Here is a 9,160-nt window from a genome sequence, read left to right as displayed (position 1 = left end):
TTCATACAGAATTTGTTTTCCCATTTGAATAGATCAGTGATCCTTCCTTTTTTAACGTCCAATTTGTTTCAGCCAGCAACACTAAGCCATTTCGACAACACAACGGTGCCAGACCTCTTAAACGTCCATGGGCTGGGATTTCTGTAGCCACGCTAGGATTGTGCTCATTGGTTCTTACAGGGTTGTTAGAGAAAAACTAAATTTCAGGGAGCTGGTGAAAATGTGGGTGCAACGGAGGATGCCTGCCTGTCTTGCAAAGCTAGAACATCTGGCATTTCCCGCACTTGAGGGTTGAAGTTGTACTGTTCACAGTCCCTGATCCCATTCAATGCCCCTTTGGGTCCCTATGTACAGAGAATCAGTCAGGGGTCCTGTCCAGATATTATTTTTTTAAGAATTACAGTTATAAGGCATTCAGGCCGTCTTCTGGATTGGAAATAAAACCTTCCCTCCACCCTCAACATCCCCCTCAACCCTCCATTGGAGCCCATTTACATCCAGTCAAATGGAGGAAATATTGCCCCTATTGGTGTAACTGGCTTGTTTCACCTGAACCAGGAAATGGTGGAGCTTCCCATGTAGGAATCCCCATCAGCACTCTGCCTTGGAGCCATCCACGGGAATCAGAAGTTTTCTCCCCTACAAGGCTTCGCAGAAAATCCTCAAAATGGTGGGAGGGCATCACAACCTGGTCCCTGGCAATACCCACTGGGTGTTAGGTTAGGAGTCAGATGGAACATCCCACACAAAGACTCATTCTCTCAAATGCTCACCAAACATTCTCATCAGTACTCATCTCCTCTTCTGAAGACAATGCTGATTGACAGGCAAGAGACTAACCATCACCAGCAGTCCTTTGGCTCCAGATCCAAAGAACCAGTGTTCAGGTGTGATCCTTGGCCATGAGCATCAACAGCTTACCTGGCCCTTGGAGGACATAGCAACCAGGTTTCTCTCATTGTGGCATCCAGAGGGAGTCACTAGGTAACAAGGGGATAAAACCCACAGCTGATTTTCCCCCTTGACTCAGTAGTTCTGACCAATTTTTTTTTTTTTTAAAAGGGCAATTTAGCGTGGCCAATCCACCTACCCTGCACAACTTTGCGTTGTGGGGGCGAAACCCACCCAAAAAAAACACGGGTAGAATGTGCAAACTCCACATGGACAGTGACCCAGGGCCGGGATCGAACCTGGGACCTCGGCGCCGTGAGACAGCAATGCTAACCACTGCGCCACTGTGCTGTCCTGCTCTGACCAGTTATAATGCCTCAACCTCCACTTCTGCTGTGGCAAACACACTCAGTTGGCTTCATCAACTGGTGCCATCAATTTTGTTATGTTCCAGAGTTATCAATCGGTTTCCATCTCAGAGATTATGGGCTTGATTTAAACTCTGCCCACTTGGCAGAATGTTGTACATTTTGTATATCTCAGAGATGACACCAGTTTCTCTGTGTGTAACGGGTTTTATTCAGTGCTTTAAAATGTCTACTCCATGCCTCAGTGCTGGCTTCCAGCTCTTTCTCCAGTTTGTTCACATTTCCGTGAGTCCAGGGAATCAAGCACGGTGAGCATCAATTGTAAGCAGACTCGCATAATCAAACACAGAACAACTGAACACTACACTACAGAACTCAGCATGTGGATTTGAGTTGAAAACAGAAATTGCTGGAAATATTCAGCAGGTCTGGCACTATCTGCAGAGGGGGAAAAAACAAAGTTAACAAATGAAAGCGATTTTGAGTGTTTTTCAGTCGCTTCTGCATGTGATTTTAATGTTCCTTAGCAATGCAAAAAACTGACACATTTGATTACGCAGCCCCCAACTCACACCAAACATCAACACCAACAGACATTGATTACTGGGATGAGAAATTAGTCAGAGCCGACTCATATGTTGCTGCTTTAACCACAGGTAACACTTGGAGCAAGAATGTCAAATTAATTCTTACTGTTATTTACTTATAAGAATCCTATAGGCAACGATTCCCATTCAGCTGAATGTGCACCATCTTCATTTCTCTTTGGATTGTTAGGAAGGTAAGAACAATGGATCATTCACCTTCCCTGAGCCTATTCAACCATTTAATTATCATTGCTGATCTGTACCTCAAACCCATTAACCCACTATTTCTCCATAACCCCTTGATACCCTTGCCAATGAAAATCTCAATCATGAGTGCTCCATGCATTCTTGCATCCACAGTCTTTTAGCTGAGTGGGATCCAGATATCCATAACCCACCTGGTTGTAGAAATGTTTCCCAACTTCACTCCTGAAAGGCCGGTTCTAGTTTTAACATTCTCATCCTAGTCTTCAAATCGCTCCGTGGCCTCATGCTTCCCTATCGCTCTAACCTGCTGCAGTCCTCCAACCCTCCAAGATCAATTTGCAATCCTTCAATTCCGCCCTATAGTACATCTCAATTTCCCCCCTTCTACTTTGGCAGCCACACTTTTGTTTAGGCCTAAAGCTCTGAGGTACCCTCATTGTTCCTTTCCACTTCCCTCTAATCCTTTAAGTTGCTGTTTCAAATCTAGCCCACTATCTCTTTACGTGACTTAGTGTCAAATTAGCTTTGTTAACGCTCCTGTGAAGCACCTTGGTGATATTTGACTATGTTAAAGGCGCTATATAATTGCAAGTCATTAAGCCAATGCCCCTTTCTTTCAGAATCCCTCACCAGAGCAAACAATTTCCAAGTATCTACCCTATCAAGTCCTATTATCATTGTAAACACCCTGACATGATCACACCTTAATCTTCTATACCCATGATGTAAATAGTGTATCGTGTTGTAGCATTGACTTCACCGGGCAAAGCAAAGTCATCCAACAGCACCATGATTCCAAAGAATGAGAATTCCGATGCGCTGTCAGGTCAGATAGTCACTGATATCAAATACAAAAGGTACGTGGCCAAAGTTGAACCATTTTTGATTCAGATTTGGCACCGCCATGATGTCGTTAACGGTGTCATGGAACATCAGTAAAAGTGGGTGGAGGTTAGAAACATCAGAGGGAGATGGTGGTGCAGTGGTAATGTCACTGAACTAATAATCCAGAGCCCACAATGGCAGCTGGTGGTTTAAATTCAACCAAATTAATAAAATCTGGAATCAAGTTGCTAGTCTCAATAGTTGTCATAAAAACACATTAATCGGGCCTACATGTGACTCCAGACCCACTGCAACGTGGTTGATTCTTAGCTGTCCTCTGCAATGGCCCAGCATGCCAAGTTCAAGGGCAATTAGGGATGAGTGACAATTGTCGGCCTTGCCAGCAACGCCCACATCTCACGAAAGAATAAATTGTTAAAAAGCTGTTTCACTCACTGCCAGTTTATTTCAGTTCAATGGTAACAGTTGCTCACCAGAGCCGATGCCCAAGGGAAGTGCAGAGTCATTCAATTCAATTCATTCAGTCCACCGTCTGGTTGGGAATGGAAATGTTGTGCTATTATAAACCAAGGTTGTGTCTACTTGCCAAGGACGAAGTCAACACAGAGTCTTACTCTTGATGTTCGATGAACCAAAATGTACAGAAATTACATAAGGGTCAGGTTTCTCCTCCCCCCCATTCTTGGAACAGGAAAGCCGGTGGGGACAGAGAATCTAATAAATAACATTTCTCCTAAGGTGTGATCACAAGGGATACACACATAGTGACCCCCTCTGGCCCTCCAGATGCCTCTGCTAATCCACAGCCACAAATAATACTTTTCCTGACTGACCTACTCCAAAAGCATCTGCATTCCATAACCTTTTACCCACTTTCAGTGCCGGAGGCTATCGATTTGTCACTAGGCCCGAGAGACAAAATGATCCCACAGTTGCACCAAAACATCGATGTTTGGGCATGGAAGACATCAAATTAGAAGGGAGTCTTCAGTGGGAGTGAGAAAGCAAATATAAACCTGAATACTATAAGACCATAAGACATAGGAGCAGAATTAGACCCATCGAATCTGCTCCGCCATTCAATAATTCTCATCCCCATTCTCCTGCTTTCTCCCCATAACCTCTGATCCTCTTATTAATCAAGAACCTATCTATCTCCGTCTTCAAGACACTCAGTGAATTGGCCTCCACAGCCTTCTGCGGCAAAGAGTTCCACAGATTCACCACCCTCTGGCTGAAAGAAATCCTCCTCATCTCTGTTTTAAAGGATCGTCCCTTTAATCTGAGATGGTGTCCTCTGGTTCTAGTTTTGTACTGTGTGACCCAGCCTAGGAACAAGCTACAGACAATTACTGGAGCAATGATCTAAAGTGCAACAGCAAATAAAAATCTCAATGAAGTCCCCTAATATTTTTCAACCTTAATTGGTTAGGATACTAAACTTTCTACCACCTGGGCTAATTGGGGTGAACAGCATAGATGGATTTAAGAGGGATGCGAGATAAGTATATGGGGGAGAAAGGATTGGAAGCATATTGATGGTATGAGGTGAGGCCTCATTTGGAACATATACCAGCATAGAGTTGTTGGGCCAAATGGCCTCTTTTTGTGCTGCATATTCTATGCAATGAATCTCTATCAGGAGAAATGATCAGTAGCTCTGTGGCCAGATGTGGCTCTGAGTCCTGACAACGCAGGTCTCAAAATCCATGGAATCATTCCTATTTTCTACCTTTCTTACTCAATATTTTGATATTTTTTGAATATAGAGGGTCTGGTGATTTGGAAAGCACTATGGCCTCAAAGTTAAATAACTCTTCATTGGATGTGAATGGTATCAGCAATTTGGTTTGGTCTTTATACGCAGGACTCTAAGGTATAGACCAACGCAGTCCACAAAGGCAACATATTTGGCACTCTTGTGTATGGGGTTAGTTTGATGATATATTTACTTGACTGTTTTTTTGGGAGTTGAAAATCGGCTTGGTCTTAGAATCATAGAATACCTACAGTGGAGAAGGAGGCCATTCAGCCCATCAAGTTTCTACCAACCCTCTGAAAAAGGACTCTACCTAGGTCCACCCACCTAATCTTTGGTCACGAATTGGGCAATTTTGGCATGTCCAATCCACCTAACCATCATATCTTTTGACTGTGGGAAGAAACTGGAGCACCTGGAGGAAACCCACACAAACACAGGGAGAATGTGCAAACATCTCCCAGTCATGCTAGGCTGGAATTGAACTCAAGTCCATGGCGCTGTGAGGTAGCAGTGCTAACCACTGTGCCATTTTGGTTGCTTATTGAAAAACGTATTTCACAGTCTATCCAGTTTCATAGAATTTACAGTGCAGAAGGAGGCCATTCAGCCCATCGAGTCTGCACAGTCTCTTGGAAAGAGCACCCTTCCCAAGGTCAACACCTCCACCCTATCCCCATAACCCAGTAACCTCACCCAACACTAAGGGCAATTTTGGACACGAAGGGCAATTTATCATGGCCAATCCACCTAACCTGCACATCTTTGAACTGTGGGAGGAAACCGGAGCACCCGGAGGAAACCCACGCACACACGGGGAGGATGTGCAGACTCCGCACAGACTGTGACCCAAGCCGGAATCGAACCTGGGACCCTAGAGAGCAGGACCAGGACCAAGGGCAGCACGGTAGCATAGTGGTTAGCACAATTGCTTCACAGCTCCAGGGTGGGTTAGCACTGCGCCACTGTGCTGCCCTGTAGCCTCACAATATGCAGTTCGCTCTCCATACTCTCTGAAGTGGCCGATAAGTCAGTTGGCTATATACAAAAAATATAGAACCTTCTGTCGAACACTCAGGTAGTTGGTCAGGACAAAATGAAGATAATCCAAGCTGAATTCCTCCAATAACACACTTCTCCACAAAATCTGCCCAAGTTGCAAGAGCTCTGAGAGAGACCTGTATGATTCTCTGAGTTGAATGAAAGAAATACAAGAATATAATGCAACAATCAGTCAACACTCCAGACTCCTCTGTTACCAAGAGGTCAAAGCAAATGTCCTCACCTACCCAGTCAGAAACTGTGATGGACAATCAGTCAGATCATGGGAGGAAGAGACTCTTTCTACATCCTTATCCTCAATTGCAGCCTCATAGGAAAGTGCCGAGGGAAAAGGCTGAATTGTTTGTATGAATTGTTAGCCAAATGTGCCAAGTGGATGATACTGTCAAGGTCCTCATCAATACAATTCCAATGCCCAGCCAATTGGTTTTACTCTGCACGACATTCAGAAGTAACAAATGCACTGAAGCGAGCCAAGGTAGTTTGAAACACAAACTAACAGCAGAACTAACAACCCTTAGCCAATCTATTCTAGTGCGACTCGGAGACCGGCATTTACCTGATAATGTTGGGATTTGTCCAGGTGTTTCCACAAGAATAAATCAAATCAAGTTGAATCAGATAACTTCCAACCTATCAGCTTTCTCTGGATTGGATGCAATGTGATGGAACAAGTAATCAATGGCGTAACTGTTATGTATCAGTGAATACATTCCTGCTGGTAAAGCGTGAAGTGATGTGTAGTGACATCAGCAGAGTGTTGGCACGGGCTTCTCCATCATTGTTTGTATCTCTTATTAAACATCTCTTAATAAACCTCTCATCGTGTTTTACAAGAACCAGAGTGTGGGCACCTCCGTACCTTTTCTTTTTTGCGGCAACAAATAGATAAAACAGAAGAGAAAACTGGCGATGAGGATTGAGGCAGAAAAGTCGCTGGAAGAAGAAATTTGTCGATTAAACAATGGAGATGGCATTGGAAGCAATGGAACATACTGGGGACTGGACTCTCACACACACAAACACACACACAGTCATTGGGTGAAGCACTGCCGTCGATACCGAAGGTTTAAAAAAAATGTTGACTGACTTGTGGGTAAGAAGATGGACAGTCGGGAAAACCTGCTTGCTTTGAAGTTGGGATCTGGGTTGCAGGGGTTGTGCATGTGGCAACGCTGAATGGGCTGCAGGGAATGGGGATGTCAAACTCTGCTGACTCTGCACGGGCCACTATTCGGGGGAAAAAGGAGAACTACAATCAGGCAAACAGAAAAAAATTCTAGTTGCTTGTGCCATATTTTGCATCAAAATCGGATGAAGTGTAGCCAGAATCCGGAATGGCGGGGGAAAAACAGGCACCCTGGAAGCATTTGATGAAGACTATGAGACATATGAGGAAAGATTCCAAATATTTTTCATAGCAAATCAGACACTGGAGGATCGAGTTGTCACAACATTTCTCAGTTCAGTTGGCGTAAAACTGTTGTGCTGCTACAAAATTTAGTTCAATTAGAAAAACCATGAGGTAAGTCCTACATTGAATTAATTTCTCTCCTTGACTATTATGTTATTGATTGCACCACCATAGCCAGGAGGAAGTTGAAAGCATTTTACAATTTGTAGCGATTTTAAGAAGGTTAGCAAAATATTGGACTTTTGTGCAACATTTGACGATACTCTTCGTGATAGGCTAGTTTGAGAAGTCTTCAATAAAGCTATTTGGGGAAGCTGCTTGCTGAAAGTGATTTAACTCTAAAAGCTGCTGCAGAAGTTGCCACATCTATTCAGCTCGCAACAAGAGAAGCTTTACAGATAGGGGACGGAGTAAAGGTCCACAAAATGGATACCACAAGGTACACAGCTGTATGGGTGCATCCAAGTCACCAATGTGCAGAGATTGGACACTCAGCGGGGGAATGTTGGAGTAAAACAAATACATGTAATAACTGTGGCATGAAGGACCACATTGCCAAGGCACATTAGGCTCAGAAAACCTCTAATACACCAAGATATTCAAGAAAAAAAACACAACTAAACAGACTAGTGTCTATCAATTAGTGGATGAAGCTCATGATCACTCCAAAGATAATGTGACCAAGCTACTGCAGGAGCTAAAGCTGGGTGTTTTGTCAATGTGAGGCAATCAACAACATTTTTGGGCATATCGAAAACTCGAAGGTCATGAAACTAAAATGGAAGTGGGTGCAGCTGTATCGTATTGTGATCCTGGACAAGGCTCCAACAGTTGCTAGGATACCGGACAGATTTCCACGACTGCCAGTTAAGGATACTTCGCCCCAGGTGTGATACCTCGCACAAATAGGGATATGGTATATTATAACAAGTTTTAGTCAGCTGACTTACGGGAGTGTAATGGGGCGAACAAAATGGCTGGACGGTGATCTGGCTGGGGGTGGGGGGATTGGGTTGCTGCTGTATTGGCTAGTCGGCAGGGGGAGGAGGGGGGCGAGTAGCCCCCTGATCCGGCTGATAACATGGAATGTGAGGGGCCTGAATGGGCCGGTCAAGAGGGCCCGGGTGTTCGCGCACTTAAAGGGACTGAAGGCAGACGTGGTCATGCTCTAGGAAACACACTTGAAGGTGCAGATCAGGTCAGGTTGAGAAAGGGATGGGTAGGTCAGGTCTTTTACTCGGGGCTGGATGCGAAGAATAGAGGGGTTGCAATACTCGTGGGGAAGCGGGTGTCATTTGAGGCAATGAATATTGTGGCGGATAATGGAGGTCGATACGTGATGGCGAGTGGTAGGTTGCAGGGGACGCGGGTGGTACTGGTGAATGTATATGCCCCGAATTGGGATGATGCCGGATTTATGAAACGTATGTTGGGTCGGATCCCGGATCTGGAGGCATGGAGCTTGATAATGGGGGGGACTTCAACACGGTGCTGGACCCAGCACTGGACCGTTCCAGGTCCAGGACGGGTAAGCGGCTGGCTGCGGCCAAGGTGCTCAGGGGGTGTATGGACCAGATGGGGGGAGTGGATCCATGGAGGTTTGCCAGGCGGGTGACCAGAGAATTTTCTTTTTTCTCCCAAGTCCATAAAGCCTATTCCCAGATAGATTTCTGTATAATGAGTAGGGCACTAATCCTGAAAGTGGAGGGAACGGAATATTCGGCTATAGCCACCTTGGATCACACCCCGCATTGGGTGGAGCTGGAGTTGGGGGAGGAGAGGGACCAGTGCCCGTTGTGGTGCCTCAATGTGGGACTGTTGAAAGATGAGGAGGTGTGCGGGCAGATCCGGGGGTGAATTCAAAGATACACGGAGGCCAACGACAATGGGGAGGTGCAGGTGGGGATCGTATATGTCTGATCCCCCGGAGGGAGGGGGAGGGGATGCGGTGATTCTTGGACCAACTGAGGTTCCCGAGGGTGGAGGAGGAGTAGGTGGCTGATTTGGGGGCGCCAATTGGGCTGGA

Source organism: Scyliorhinus torazame, chromosome 19, assembly GCF_047496885.1.
Source record: "Scyliorhinus torazame isolate Kashiwa2021f chromosome 19, sScyTor2.1, whole genome shotgun sequence".
Classification (NCBI taxonomy): Eukaryota; Metazoa; Chordata; class Chondrichthyes; order Carcharhiniformes; family Scyliorhinidae; genus Scyliorhinus; species Scyliorhinus torazame.
This window is presented reverse-complemented; position numbering follows the sequence as displayed.